The 16675-nt window shown below is 46.2% G+C and overlaps 1 long non-coding RNA gene across 2 annotated transcripts in view; it reads left to right on the top strand.

Moving 5' to 3' along the window:
• The first annotated feature begins 14495 nt into the window (after positions 1-14495).
• The window catches only part of LOC132813649 (uncharacterized), a 76901-nt gene continuing 74721 nt past the window's right edge, over positions 14496-16675 (top strand). Inside the window, exon 1 of one of the 2 annotated variants that reach the window (XR_009644118.1) lies at positions 14496-14555. This is a non-coding gene — a long non-coding RNA (uncharacterized LOC132813649). The remainder of the gene's footprint in view (positions 14556-16675) is intronic. The other variant, XR_009644117.1, reaches the window with a different exon arrangement.

Here is a 16675-nt window from a genome sequence, read left to right on the forward strand (position 1 = left end):
TGTGATGTCAGCCTTTTGTAGAAGTGAATGGAACATGTGATGTTTGTTTGACCTTTGGCTCTATGTATCAGACCGAACTGAACTTTTAGCAAGATGTGGGATCTTTCACACAAACCTGGTTTAAAAAAGCAAAGATTATGCTTTGAGATTTAAATGTTCAATCAGGTTTGATCAAAAAGCCTTCCAAAAATTGAGAATTTGATTTCAGCTCCTTTAAATAGACATGTTCTCGGCCTTCAATTTTGTGACATGTAATCATTCTTTGGTAAAGCTGGCTGTGTACAACACTGCAGGATGTTGTGCTGAAGTGCCCCATTGGGTGGATGAGCTTTATTACTGGTGTAACTTGGCTAATTTTGAAATGGAATGTTACTTTGAAGTAAATCTTGTTTTTAAACTGAGGCGTGCTTGTGTAACTCAAGTGTGGGCACTATGCTCATGTTCGCAATGAACCTTTCACCTTTGGAGATTATTTACAAAACAGATAGGAAAAATACTAAAGTTCAATATAGAAAGCTCAGTGCTGGAGAACCGCAGGTCCAGCAGCATCTCTGAGGGGAATCAAACATTGTAAGTTCAAAGTCTCATGATCTTTTGTCCATTCAGACAAAGAGTCAGTGAACTTGAAATGTAACATTTTTTCTCTTCCCCGATGCCCTCAGAACAGCTGAGTTTCTCCAGCACTTTGTTTCTGGGATTTAGATCTCCAGCACCTGCAGTTTATTGTTTTATTGTAGATTCTATGATTTGACTTGGGAAGCGAGAGGCAGCAACTGTGATCAACTGGGATAAAACTCCCCAACCATGGGAAAAAAATAGTTCTTTATACTTTGCAAAACACGACTGTAAATAAGAAATGCAATTAAGCTAAATGCAAGATGGCATACCACCTGCCTTGTCTCAAACTTGCTACTCATCTTTGAGGACTAATCTGTCAGAATTGTGTTTGCTCGCTTCCTTTGAGATCACAGTCCACAAGTGTCCCAGTTCCAGTTCCTGGGCTGGGCCTGGTTACCACATTGCAGTGGGGTGGGGAGCTTTGTCAGCCTGAAGTTTTTGTTAAGAGCAACATTGCAGGTTGGAGTTGACGGTTTTGACTAATATTGCATCATCAAACTTGGAGGAAATCCTTCCGAATGTATTGATTAACTGGACTGAACCTGTTTAGATGCAGTCCTGTTAGTAGTGCTGTCATATACTAAATTAAGAATCACACAACACCAGATTATAGTCCATCAGGTTTAATGGGAAGCACACTAGCTATCGGAGCACTGCTCCTTCATCAGGTGATTGTGGAGGGCACAATACTAAGACACAGAATTTAGAGCAAAAATTTACACTGTGGTGTAACTGAAATTATACATTGAAAAATACCTTGATTGTCTGTTGAGTCTTTTATCTGTTCGAATACCATGATAGTTTCACTTCTTTTATGTGTAAATCACAAAACCTGTTTGTAAAAGTTGCATTCCTGACAGTGGCCCACCCAATCACTCATTGTATTAATCACTGCACAGTCTCAACAAAGGAATGAAACTGGATGGACCACATTATCTGAACCAATGCGCTGGAAAGTATAACCACAAAATCAGCCCTCTTGACACTGCAACTTCTGCTTTACTGTGGACCAACAACAGCAGCAGAACTGAACTCCAGCCCAATCTGAAATCTTATGGCCTGGTATATCCCCCACTCAACCATTAACATCAAACCAGGGGATCAACCCTAAATTCAAAGGAGAGTTCCAGAGGGCATGCCAGGAGCAATACCAGGCATACCTAAAAATGTGGTGCCAACCTGGTGAAGCTACCCAACCTGCATGCCAAACAGCACAAGCAACACTAAATAGAACTATGTGATCCAACAACCAATGGATCAGATCTGAGCTCTGCAGTTCTGCCATACCTAGTCAGGAATGGTGATGGACAATTAAACAACTCACTGCAGGAAGCATCACAGATATCCCCACCCTTACTGATGGAGGGGTCTCACACATTCAAGCAACAGACAAGACAACAGCATTTGCAGCAATCTTCAGCCAGCAGTGCCAAGTGGATGAGCCTTCTGCATTGGTCTCTGACATCACAGATGTGAATCGAATTGGTTGAAAACTTATTTCAAATCAGATCAAGAAATGGAGAAGTAGTGTATCGGCCCTGACAACATCGTGGCAATAATACTGATGGCTGTGCTCCAGAACTTGTTGCTCACTAAGACAAGTACTGCTCCATCACTGGCACCTACTGACATTGTGGAACATTTCCCAGGGATGTTCAACACAAAAACACAGGACAGAGCTATGTCAGCCAATTTCGTTCCATCAGTCGACACTCGCTCAGCAGTGAAGTGATGGAAGGTGTCATCAACAGTGCTGTCACGCAGCTGCTCAGCAATAACCTTCTGTGACACCCAGTTTGGGTTCTGCCAGGGCCACTCAGTTCCTGATCTTATTACAGACTTGATTCACAAACTGACAAACAGATGAATTCCAGAGGGGAGGCGAGGGCGGTAGCCCAGTCCCACTCCAAGACCACGATTTTGACTTCAGTGATATCACCTGACCTCACCGCAGTCTCAGCTCACTTACTGAAACTCTCATTCATTTATTTTGTTAACTCTAGATTTCATTATGTAAACCCACTCCTGGCCAGCATCCCACATTCACCCTCCCTATAATCTCCAGAATATTGAAAACTCTACCGCCCAAGTGTTCACTTGTACCAGAACTTGCTGATCCATCAAAAGGCTCCCAATTATAAGCAACAACAATTTACTTTCACACCCTTGATTTAATTCCTGGCTGTAATCATTCCTATCTCCATGCACCAGATATCCTTTCACATCTCAATAATTCATTTTAGTTTAGACTCCCAATGATGTGTTTATTTTTGAGTTCAGCTGGGTGACTGTTTCTATAGATTCCAAGGCAATACGGTCTGGAATTCCTACCCTCTAAGATCTGCTTTCTTCCTTTAAGTCATTTCTGAAAAATTGCTTATTTCGCAAAGGTTTTGGTCACCGGACAAAATATTCTCCAGCTGTGGCCTGATGTCAAAGGTTCCCAATATTTTTGTGAAATTAAAAACGTGTTGATTTGTACAGATATATTCTACTCTTCACTATCGCTGAGTGAATAACCTGTAATGTCTTCTACCCAACCACGTTGTGGGAGCACCTTCACCACACCAACTGCAGCAGTACAAGGAAGTCAAACATCACCTTCTCAACAGGCAACAGGGCTTTGGCCTTGATCACTAGTATCTGTGGAAGGAGAAATACACATCATGTTTCCGGGAGTGCAATATGAATTATAGGGAATGAAAATGGTGCAGAATTTGATCGTCAGAAATGGAAGGAAAGTCCACTCACTTATTGGTAAAAAAGAACTCTTGACTGTCAAAGATATTGTAGAAAAGAAAAACCTGATAACTAAGCATATGATCAGGAGCTGGGCAGCAGTGGACAATTCATTTACAAAAAGTTCTGTGAACGTAATAGTAAAATACTACACAGAGCAAAAATACACACGAGACACTGAGGAAGCTAGATAGTGAACAAGTGGACATCAAGGAGCTCAGAGATGAATCCGAGCTGTGTTCACTTTTCTGATCCCACAGTCAGAGATGTCTAGCACCGAAACAGACTCTTCAGTCCAACCTGTCTATGCCAACCAGATATTCTAACGTTATCTATTCCCATTTGCCAGCACTTGGCCGACATCCCTCTGAACCCTTCCTATTCAAATGCCTTTGAAATGTTACAATCTTTGTTGCCCTTTAGGCTCCTGTTGAATTTTCCCCTCACACCCTAAACCTATATCCTCTAGTTCTGGGCTCCACCACCGCAGGGTAAACACCTTGTCTTTATACGCTATCCATGTCCCTCATGATTTAAGAAACCTCCTTAACATCACACCGCTGCTTATGACAATCCAAGGAAAATGGCCAGAGCCTATTATGCCTCTCCCTGCAACTCAAATCCTCCAACCCTGGTAACATCCTTGAAAAATAATTCTCAAACCTTTCAAGTTTATGTGCCTCCTTCCCCAGAATTGCACACAATATTCCAAAAGTGGCCTAACCAATGCCCCGTCCAGCTCCTTTACTCAATGCTCTGACCAATAAAGGGAAGCATACCAAATGCCTTCTTCACTATCCTATCTACCTGTGACTCTACTTTCAAGGAACTGTGAACCTGCATTCCAAGGTCTCTTTGTTCCGCAAGACTCTCCAAGACCTTACAATTCAGTGTGTGAGTCTTGCTCTGAAATGCAGCACCTCACATTTATCTAAATTAAACCCTGTCTGCCACTCCCCAGCCCATTGGCCCATCTGATCAATATCCCACTGTATTCTGAGATAACCTTTGTCACTGTCCACAATATCAACAATTTTGGTGTCACCTACAAACTTACTAAATGTACTGCCTCTATTCACATCCAAATCATTTAAATGATTAGATTACTTACAGTGTGGAAACAGGCCCTTCGGCCCAACAAGTCCACACCGACCCGCCGAAGCGCAACCCACCCATACCCCTACATTTACCCCTTACCTAACACTACGGGCAATTTAGCATGGCCAATTCACCTAACCCGCACATCTTTGGATTGTGGGAGGAAACCAGAGCACCCGGAGGAAACCCACAGACACGGGGAGAATGTGCAAACTCCACACAGTGCTAAGCACTGTGCCAACGTGCCGCCCACAATGCATGACAAAACAAATCCAGAGAAAAACAAAAATCCATTTCCCTGGGTGTGAATGTGCTCTGTGTAAATCCTGCCCTATGACTCTCTGTCAGGGAGAGCTGCACATACACCCCTCTGAACTTTGACCCCTACAAAGATGGCGGCTGCACGTGTCCAGTGAATCGTTGCCCCGAATAAAGATGGCGGCGCTGACTCGGACCGATCACTCGAAGAGGCTTTTCCCGTTTACTACAAAAACGAGATTAAGTTTCAAATTTGTGTTTTTTGATGTGCACCAAATGTTTGTAAAACCTCTCAGCTCAGACCAACACCATTTCCCTCCCGCTTTCTGCTGCTTATTTCTTTCCTTACCGACAGCCCTCCGCCCGCACATCCCACACCGACCGCGAGGGTGATCACGTGGTATAGTCTAGTTCCACCCCTCGTTCATTCCGATTGGTCGGAGGACCAACTGCCCCGCCAGGTCCTCCAGCTCTGTCCCTGCCTTTCCATTGGTCCGCCGCTGACATCAATCCCCGGGGCCCATTTTTGTCTGGAGCATGCGCACTGCTTTGAGGCTTTTGCTGTTCTTAAGTTACAAGAGTGAGGGACAAAAGCTAAAAATGACACGACATCATCTCAAAACCACCTGATGAAGAAACAACAAAGCTAGTGCTTCCAAATAAATCTGTTGACCATTATGCTGGTGTTCTGTGAATTTTACTTCTGTCCATCCCAATCCAACACCAACACCTCCAAGTCACGAGTGAGGGAGGAAATGTATAACATAAGAACTAGGTACAGGAGAAGACCATCCTGCCCTTCGAGCCTGCACTACCAATCAATAACATGATGGATGATCATTTCTTGGATGCAGAAATGTTTACCCACATTCTCACCGTGCCCCTTAATTAATTATTTCTTTTATTAAAATCTAACTTAGTTTAAAAGCGTTTACTGAACTAGCATCAACTACTTCCCTGGGCAATGAATTCCATAGAGGTCAAGAAGTTGCTTCTCAATTCAGTCTTAATTTTGCTGCCTCTAGTCTTGTGGTGATGCCCTCTTGTCCTAACAACTCGATACTTCCATTTTATCCATTCCATTCATTATTTTATATGTTTCAATTCTTCTGAATTCCAATTAATATAATCCCAATCTACTCAGTCTCTCTTAAGCCAACCCCCTCAACTCTGGAGTCAACCTAGTTAACCTCCTCTGCACCTCTCGTGCCAGTACATCCTTTCTCAAGCAAGGAGACAAAAACTACATGGAGTACTCCAGGTGTGGCCTCACCAGCATCCAAATACAGCTGGAACATAACCTCTGCTTTTAACACAACCCCTTTAGCAATGGAGGACAAAATTTCATTTGCTTTCTGAATTGATTGTTGTACCTGGTGACCAACCTTCATGCAGAAGGATACCCAGGTGCCTCTGTATAGCAAATGATGCAACTTTTCAACATTCAAGTTTTGTTTAATGTTACTCCAACCAAAAAGTATAACGTAATGTTTACAAACATTCTATTTCATTTGACAGACCGTTATCCACTCACTCAATGTATCTATGTTCCTCTGCAAATTTTCACAGTCCTCCGCACACTTTGTTCCGCTAACCATCTTAGTGTCACATGCAAACTTTGACACCCTACATGTGGTCCCCAACTCCAAATCATCTGTATCAATTGTAAATAATTGCAGTCCCAACACCGATCCCTGAGGCACACTACTTGTCAATGATTGCCAGCCACAATAATACTCATTTATCCCCACACTTTGCTTCCTATTAGTCAAGCAATCTTCTATCCATGTTAATACTTTTCCCCTAATGCCATGCACCCTTATATTATGCAACAGCCTCTTGCGCAGCAGCTTGTTGATGGATTTTTGGAAAACCAAGTATGCTGCATCTACTGGTTCCCCGTTGTCCACCTTTCTCGAAATGTCTTCATAGAATTCCAAAAGATTTGTCAAGCATAACCTGCCCTTCATGAACCCATGCTCTTTCTGTCCAATGGGACAATTTCTATCGAGATTCCCTGCTATTTCTTCCTTGATAATAGATCCAAGCATCTTTCCCACTACAGAGAATAAACCAACTGGTATATAATTCCCCACTTTTTGTCCATCTCCTTTTTAAAACAGTGGTATCACTTTTGCTGTTTTCCAATCTGCTGGGACTGCCACAGAGTCCAATGAATTTAGGAAAATTACTGCCAGAGCATTTGCTGTTTCTCCTGACATCTCTTTTAGTACCCTAGGATGAATTCCATCAAGGTCAGGAGACTTTTCTATCATTAGCTCAATTACCTCCAAACAGTCTAAAACTAGCTGTTCCATAATAATGAGTTTCCAACTCCTCACCTAGCATTGTCTCTTTGCTAGTTACTGGAAAGATATTAGTATCCTCCACTGTGATATTCCATATCTAAATGCTTCTTCTCATTTTCCAAAGGACCAACATTTACTTTAGCCATTCTTTTCTCATATAATATATATAGATATAGACTTTTGCTATCTGTCTTTACAGTCTGTGCTAGTTTACTTTTCTCACGTTCTATCTTACTTTTCTTCATAGCTCTTTTGTGGCTTTCAGTTGATCTTTTAAAGGTTTTCCAAGTTCTAGTTTCATGCTGTTTTTTGGCCACTTTGCATGCCTTATCTTTCAATTTGATCACTTTCCTTAGATACCCATCGCTGAGTGTGCCTTTTCTTACAGTCCTTCCTTCTCACTGGAATATATCTTTGCTGAGCATTTTGTAAAATGTCTTTGAAAATCTTCCAATGCTCATCAACTTCCCACCATAAAGTTTTTGTTTCCAGTCTACTTCAGCCAGATTCTCTCTCATTCTGTTATAGTTCCCCGTGTTCAAGCACAAGACTCAGTTATTAGATTTTATCTTCACTCTCTCCATATGTATTGTAATTTAACCATACAGTGATCACTTCTTCCAAGAGGATTCCTAACTCTGAGGTCATTAATTATTCCAGTCTCTTTGCACAGGGGCCAGATCTTGGATAGCTTGCTCCCTTGTCAGTTCCATTTCATACTGGTTAAAAAATACAATCATGAATACGCGTAATGAACTCCTCAAGACTGCTCTGACTGTGCTGGTTTGACCAATCTACATGTAGATTAAAATCACCCATGATAATAGCCGTACGATTATTATAGGCATTAGTTATTTCTTTGTTTATTGCCCATCCCAATGTGATGTAATTATTTGGTGGCCTACACACTACACCTATCAGTGACTTTCTTGTTAGAATTTCGAATATATCATTCCTGTTTCTCCTAATGTGTGGCAATAACAACAACTACTTACATTGTATGGAACTTTCACAATGGCAAATCTTCTCAGGTGCTTTATGAATGATCAAAACATTGATTAAAGAGAATGATTTTAAAATACATCTTAAAAGGAGGATAGAGAAGGTTAGGGACGCTCTTCCACAGACTTCTGCCCTTGACAGCTCCAATTGTGGAGGATGCAGGTGGGTTGGGTTGGAAAGGGAATGTGCAAAGGGGAAATGGAGGAGCGCAGGCAGTGCATAAAGTCTTAACGACAGAGGAAGTTCCAAACTCAGTCAATCATAGAGAGTATGTCTGTCTCATGGAGTTTGAAGCATTGCAACAGGTCCATGCATGTCATGACTACACTGCTACAAGAGATTTCTGCTGTCTTAAACAGAGTGACGGATCTTGTATTATGGGCTTTCGAAATGATACTGATCTCTACAAGACATGGACAAGGGCAATAATAAGATGCTGCAACAGGAGGGGAACAAGTAACTCCATACAAAACCCTACTCCTCCTCACCTATTTTCAACTTCAAAACCGAGGGATTATCCCACCACAACACTTTGCCCCACAATCGTGATATCTGGCTGTGCACAAGGAGGAGTGGCACAGACTGCACTGGGACCCTGAAACACTTGGTATAGATTAAAATCATCTGAGTATTGAGAGCCCCACCACATTGTATGCATTTTCGATTGTTTTACTCTGTTCCTGACTTCCCTTGTTTTTCCTCATGAACTTGTTCAAAGTTGTTTTTATACACACCTGCACAAGCTGTGAATTGAACCCAGGCCTCTCGGTCCAAGTGTCGGGATATTTTCACCGCATCATAAGGCATCAACTCCAACTCCCCTCGTCCCTGAATATTTCTGGTGCTTAGCTGCTGAGTCGCGCCTGAATCAACTCTGCAATTGGGAGGAAGGGGCGGACCTGGAGGACCGAGCAGCGTCTGGTCCTCCAACTAGGGTGAGTGAGGAGCGGGGCCAAAGCATTCTCGGGAGTGAATGCTTCAGGATTGGTCAGAAAGCAAACTGTTTTGCAGGATTGATCATTCTCACGACATAGTGGAGCATTGGACTTCTCTCATAAAACAATGTGAGATTTTTAGAAATAGTCAAAATGTAAATCTGACAAAGTACATATTTCCAATCGATTTACACAACTCGAGAAACAAACTTATTTTCAAACTCCCGGAACGATTGGTAATTTACATACCTGGCCGGTATGGTTTAATTGGACCGAACAATCTATTTACATGCTAGACCTATCTATTACTGTAACTCGACAGAGTAATTGTTAATGTCTAATATTTCTCCCGTGACTCTGTGCAGTTATGAATATTCTCTATAAACTCACTGATGATCTCAGATGCACGCGCAGTTTGGTTTCTATGAAGCGCATGCGCAGTGTCACAATAACCAGGACACGGCGAGACATGGAGCAGCTTTCTCCGAGTGTGGCTACGATCGGCTTCAGAGAGCGGACTGGGGGAGCCTCATTGGGAGAAAGAAGCGGAGAGAATTCACAAGACGCGGTCATAGGTGAAAACAATCCGAATACGCTCCCTCCAGGCCCGGATAAGGAGATGGTGGTCTCTGTCGGGAAAGCGGCCCAGGGTCAGGGCCGCCATTTATTTGAGGGAAGAGGGAACGCGGGCCTCGGAGCCGCCATCTTGAGAAGGTCAATGTGCAGGAGGGCGGGGCTATCGGGGTCTCGGACAATCGGAGGAAGGACCTACCTTAGATTACTTCACTAAAGACATGAATGATCCAGGTAGATTTTTCTTAACATCAGCAATTGTTTAACACTCACTTATAGGTTTTTAATTACATATTTTTTGAAGCATTTAATTCACATTCAATCATTTGCAATGATGGGATTTGAACCTGTGTTCAGAGCACATTTGCTGAGTTTCTGGATAAATTGTCTCACATAATGCCACTAGGCTATCATTCACCTGCTCATAGGTTGTGCATCCCAATGCAATATGAATCAAAACCCTTTCTTCCTGCACAATTGTTTGATCTTGCACTCTGGTGATATCACTCAGTAACTCCATGTGGTATCCCTCACTGTGTGGGTCTAATTGTTGCCTCTGACAGTGTCCCTCGCTCTTGCAGCTACTCCAGATCCTGAGCAAACAGAATTCTCCACTCCAGAGAGACGATGGAGACTGGGATGTTCCAAATTTCTGTGGGACTCAGTGCCATTTGACATATGTAGCCCTCAGTGCATCAGTCTAATTTCCCATTCTGTCTATCTGTCTGTAGGTACTCAGGAAGGTCCTGACCTAATAGAATTCCCAGCTGCTGGGTGTCTCATTCATCACCTCATTGAAGATGGTTTGTCAGCCAGAGAGACAAAGGGCAGGGAGATCGGAGCCTTCAATATATCCTGCAGTGGGTAAGATCACTCACAGTGCACAGAGCAGAGAGCAATGAGAGGGCTCCAAACATCAGCTAACAGGACATGACATAGCTATAGTGCTGGAGGGGGAGTTCAGTACAGACACACCCCAGGTTCAGTCACTGCCTTTGCTGTAGGTTTGTTGTACAAAGGCAACATCGGGAGTGTCACAGTTATTAAGCAGCCTGTGCTGTCTTAGTGAGCATCAGTACAACAGAGGGGAAAGCAGACCTCCCACGAGAGGGTGGGAATGCCATCTAAGAATGTTCTGTTCTGTGTTCCCTCTCCCAAACTGTATCTATGACTTGTTTTGTGGATCAGTGTCTTCAATCATTCTAACGCTAAAAACAGTTCCTATCTCTTTACTTTCCTCCCCTCTCACCAAATTCTTAACATGTTTGAACCCTGCTCCAGTCCAGAATACCATCCATAGCTCTCCTAACTTACTTCAGTCTCGACAACATGCCTTGTCACGATAGTCCACTCCCCCAATAGCCCAAGACTTAGGGTCTGTTTCTGTGCTGCATGACTCTCTGGCCGAACTCATCAACGCTGACCAGGTTTCCTGTACTGAATGAGCTGCATTTCCCTGCGTTTGGCCCATGGCCCTTCAAACCTTCTCCTCTCCATGTTCCTGCCCAAATGACTTTTCCATGTTGTAATTGTTCTTTAATCCAATGTGCCCCTGGCAGTCCGTTCCGTATATGAACCGTCCTCTGTGGAAAATGATACCCCTCAGATCTCTCTTTAGGTCCTTGCTCTGGATCACTCTTCAGGCCTTATCCATCCTGCTGTGGGACGCAACCCCTCCCTGGTGCAGACTACCCTCGGGCCTGACCCATCCTGCTGTGGGAAATAATCTCGCTCCAGTACTGACTCATTCGGGCTTTAATCATCCTGAAGTGGGACACAACCCCTCCCCGGTACAGACTGCCGTTAGGCCTTAACCATTCTGCAGTAGGTCCACAATCCCTTACCGTTACAAATGCCCCTCGGGTCTTACCCATCTTGCTGTTGACACATCCCGTCCCTGGTACAGACTCCCCTCGGGCCTGACCCATCCTGCTGTGGGACACAGCCCCTCTCTTGTACAGACTCCCCTAAGGCCTTACCCATCCTACTGTGGGACACATCCCCTCCCCGGTACAGCCTCACCTCGGGCCTTATCCATCCTACTGTGGGACACATCCCCTCCCCAGTACAGACTCCCCTCGGGCCTTACACATCCTGCTATGGGAAACATCCCTTCCCCGGTACAGACTCACCTTGGGCCTTATCCATCCTGCTGTGGGACACAATCCTTCCCCGGTACAGACTCCCCTGTGGTCTTACCCCTCCTGTTTTGGGACACAACCCCTAGCCGGTACAGAATCCCCACGGGCCTTACCCATCTTGCTGTGGAACTGAACTTATTCCTGGTACCGTCTCCCCTTGAGCCTTACCCATCCTGCTGTGGGACACAACCCCTACCCGGTACAGAATCACCTCGGGCCTTACCCATCCTCCGGTGTGACTGAACTCCTCTCCGATACATTCTACCCTTCAGCCTTACCCATCCTGCTGTGGAACACAACCCCTACCCGATACAGACGACCCTCAGGCCTCACCCATCCTGCCGTGGGACACAATCCCACTCCTGCGCAGACTCTCGATGGGTCTGACCCATCCTGCTGTGGGACACAACCCCTCCCCGGTACAGATACCCCCCAGCCCTTACCCACCCTGCTGTGGGACACCACCCCTTCCTGGTACAGGCTCCCCTTAGGCCTTACCCACCCTGCTCTGTGAAGCAGACCCTTCCCGGTACAGAAGACCTTTGGGACTTACCCATCCTGCTGAGGGACACAACCAATCGGGTACAGAGTCCCCTTGGGCCTTACTCATTCTGTTGTGGGACACATCGCCACTCCTGTACAGACTCCCCTTGGGCCTTATCCATTCTGCTCTGGGACACAACCCCACTCCTATACAGACTCCCCTGGGGTCTTACCCCTCCTGCTGTGGGACACAACCCCTACCCAGTACAGACTACCCTCAGGCCTCACACGTCCTGCTGAGTGACAATACCCCATTTGGGTACAGACTCACCTTGGGCCTTACCCATCCTGCTGTGGGACACAATCCGTTCCTGGTATAGACTCCTCTCGGGCAGTACCCATTCTGCTGTAGGACACAACCCCTCCCTGGTACAGAGTCCCCTCGGGCCTTACCCATCTATCTGTGGGACACATCCCCTCCCTGATGCAGTCTTCTCTCCAGCCTTACACGTTCTGACATGGGACACAACCCCTCCCGGATACAGACCCACGTCATGCCTTACCCATCCTGCTATTGGACACAACCCCTCCGTGGTGCAGACACCCCTCGGGCCTGACCCATCCTGCTGTAGGAGATAATCCCGCTCCAGTACTGACTCTTTCGGGCCTTATCCACCCTGCTGTGGGACACAACCCCTTCCCGGTACAGAAGACCTTTGGGTCTTACCCATCCTGCTGAGGGACACAACCACACGGGTACAGAGTCCCCTCGAGCCTTCCCCATCCTGCTGTGTGACACAACCCCTCCCCGTTGCAGACTCACCTCCGACCTTACTCATTCTGCTGTGGGACACAGCCCCACGCCTGTACAGACTCCCCGAGGGCCTTACCCATCTTGCTGTGGGACCGAACTCCTCCCTGGTACCGTCTCCCCTTGAGCCTTACCCATTCTGCTGTGGGACACGTCCCCTCTCTGGTACAGACTCACCTCAGGCCTTACCCATCCTGCTGTGGGACACATCAGCTCCACGGTACAGAAACCCCTCGGGCCTTACCCATCCTGCTGTGGGACACAACCCCCACCTGGTACAGAAACCCCTCGGGCCTTACCCATCTTGCTGTGGGACTGAACTCCTCCCTGGTACCGTCTCCCCTTGAGCCTTACCCATCCTGCTGTGGGACACGTCCCCTCCCGTTACAGACTACCCTCAGGCCTCACCCATCCTGCTGTGGGACACGTCCCCTCCCCGTTACAGACTACCCTCAGGCCTCACCCATCCTGCTGTGGGACACATCCCCTCCCCGTTACAGACTACCCTCAGGCCTCACCCATCCTGCTGTGGGACACGTCCCCTCCCTGTTACAGACTACCCTCAGGCCTTACCCATCCTGCTGTGGGACACATCCCCTCCCTGTTACAGACTACCCTCAGGCCTCACCCATCCTGCTGAGACACAAAACCCCACTTGGGTACAGACTCTCGGCGGGCCTTACCCATCCTGCTCTGGGACACATCCCTTCCCTGGTACAGTCTGCTCTCCGGTCTTACACATTCTGCCGTGGGACACGACCCCTCCTGGATACAGACTCCTGTCATGCCTCATCCATCCTGCTGTTGGACACAACCCATCCCCAATACAGACACCCCCCAGGCCTTACCCATCCTGCCATGGGCCAAAATGCCTCCGCAGTACAGGCTCCCCTCAGGTCTTACCCATCCTGCTGTGGAAGCAGACCATCCCCGGTACAGACGTCCTTCGGGCCTTACCCATCCTGCTGTGGGACACAACCCCTGCCCGGTTATGAGTCCCCTCGGGCCTTACCCATCCTGCTGTGGGACACAACCCCTGCCCGGTTATGAGTCCCCTCGGGCCTTACCCATCCTGCTGTGGGACAAGTTGACAATTGTATTGAATAGAATCCCTCCAGTGTGGAAACAGACCCTTGGTCCAGCAAGTCCACACCGAGCCACGATACATACCCTGCTCAAAGTAGCTTCAAAATACATAGAAACAGTGATCACCGAATTGGTTAAAAAAAACTCCGCAGTTACATTGGGCAGTTTAAAAGTCTCACTATATTGGCGATATGTTCCTTTTCTTCAAACAGGTAACATTTTTATTAAAGCAGCAGATGCTCATTGTGAGAATGTCTCTGTTAAACTCGAACCTGTTCTGTTCTCTGTGTAACAGGCTGTTGTTGGTGTGTGCGATGGGCTGTCACTAACAGTGTAATTGACCTGGGAGGCCTTGATCAGGTTTCCTTTGTAAATCTAGTGATCAGTGAACTACACACCCGCTCTTCTTAGCAAAAACAAAGAATCATTTCTCAACGAAGAAACGGCACATCACAAAGCTAGTTCATGGATTTCCTGCACACACCACTGACCAGTGTTTATGGTAAGTCTGTTTCCTGAATAATTCTGAACTCGATCTGTAACTCTAAAAGTATCTGGATTGCTTGTCAGTTCGTTGCGAATTCAGCCTCTTTGTTCTGAGCTGTTTTGATGCAGGCGGTGGCTTCATTCTGTCTCTGCCAAGCTTGTTTTCTCCTTCTGCTGTGAATCTGGGAGATTCCTTTCTGCAGATTAGAATATTCAGTGACTGAACATTGAATGACTTTTGACTTTAACAGAGTAATGGCCTTGATTTCAGCTAATTATTCACTTTCCATTTCCTGGTTGTGTTGCATGTTCCAGAAACAGGCTCTGAGCAATGTTTCCATTCACTTGTGTTGGAGTCACTGACAGCCACGTGGTCAGTCAGTTTCAGGCTGATGGATCAGTTTCTCTGTCCTATTAGATGGTGGCCACTTGCTCAGTTTCCGATGGCTCACTTCAGCATCAGTCCATCAGCTGCTGAAACCCTCCATCCAGCATTTGTCCCCTCTCACCGTAACTACTCCAATACAGTCCCAGCTTGTCTCCTACATTCTACCTCCATATCCTCATGATCACCTCAGATTCTACTGTCAGTATCCTTACAGCAAGTCACGTAGGTCATCCACCTCTATTTCACGCTCTCTACATTACATTCAGTCCAAATGTAATTTCAGATTTGAATTCATTGCGTTTAAATACACCCATGATCTTGTCCTGTCCAAACGGCCAGGTTCCATTAGGTAGGTGGGTGTCCACGTGGTTGGGTTGGAGCATCAGCAGGACCCACTGAGGATCGTGCAGAGGACAAGATGGGGTTGGATACGGGATGTTTAAGGAGGGAGAGTTGGTGTATTGTTGGGGATAGCTTCTCAGGGGAGTAGCACAGCGATAGCCAGGTCTATAACACCACAACTCAATGGCCTGAGTTATTGGGAGAGGTTGGATAAGCTGGGACATTTTTCTTCAGAGCATAGGAGACATAAGGGAGATCTTCTAGAAACATATATGATCATGAGAGGCATGGATAGGGTGAATGTATTCAGTCTTTTTCCCAGGGTTGAAGAATCGAGGACTAGAGGGCATCAGTTTCAGGTTAGAGGGGAAAGAATAAAAGGGAACGTTAGCAGCAACTTTTTGACACAGATGCTGATACGCATACGGAATGAGCTGTCAGTGGAAGTGGCTGAGGCAGGAACATTAACAACATTTAAAAAGCATTAGAACAAATACATGGATAGGAAAGGATTAGAAGGATATGGGCGTGGGGTGGGAAATGAGGTTGCCATGGATGGACATTATGGTTGCCAGGGATCAGTCTGGCCCCTAGGGCCTGTCTCAGTGCTGGAGGACTCTGTCTCTATAACTGACTCTGCTGTAGAACAAGGTCGGGCAAAGTCCAAGGGAGCGAAAATGGGAGGAGAGCCACTAGTTGGGGGCAGAGACAGGTGTTACTGTGGCTGCGTCCGAGACTCCAGGATGGGGGGGTTGTTTCCCTGGTGCCTGCGTCAAGGACATCTCTGAGCATTTGCTTGAAATTCTGAATTGGGAGAATGGGAGGCCAGAGGTCATGGTGCACATTGCTACCAACGACACGGGTAGAAAGAGGGATGAGCTCCTGACGAGTAAGCAATGGAAGTAGTGAATGACTGAAAAGCAGGACCTTGAGGGTCATAATCACTGCGTTACCACCAGTCCCATGTGCTTGTGAGACAAGGAATTGAAAGATAGCAGAGATGAATGTATGGCTGAAGAGCTGGTACAGGGGCAAGGTTACAGGATCTTGAATCATTGGAACATCTTCTGGAGCAGGGGTGACCTGAACTCAAGGGGAACTGATATCTTCACAGGGAGGCTCGCTCCTGCTACAAGGGAAGGGATTAACCTAGAATGACAAGGTCCTGGGAACCACTGCAGTAGGGCAGCATGTGTGTGTGTGTGTGTGTGTGTGGGGGGGGGGGGGGAGAGGAAGGTCGAAAGATGTAAACGAGTCAATCAGAAAGGAAATACAGAGAAATAAACACCATAGTACGAAAGGGCTGATTGTGCTAATTTCAACACAAGGCGCAACATAGCTAAGGTAGTTAAGCTCAGATCCGATATTGTGGCCATTCCAGAGATTTGGTTTGGAGAAGGACAGGA

The sequence above is a fragment of the Hemiscyllium ocellatum genome, unplaced genomic scaffold, assembly GCF_020745735.1.
Source record: "Hemiscyllium ocellatum isolate sHemOce1 unplaced genomic scaffold, sHemOce1.pat.X.cur. scaffold_421_pat_ctg1, whole genome shotgun sequence".
Taxonomy (NCBI): Eukaryota; Metazoa; Chordata; class Chondrichthyes; order Orectolobiformes; family Hemiscylliidae; genus Hemiscyllium; species Hemiscyllium ocellatum.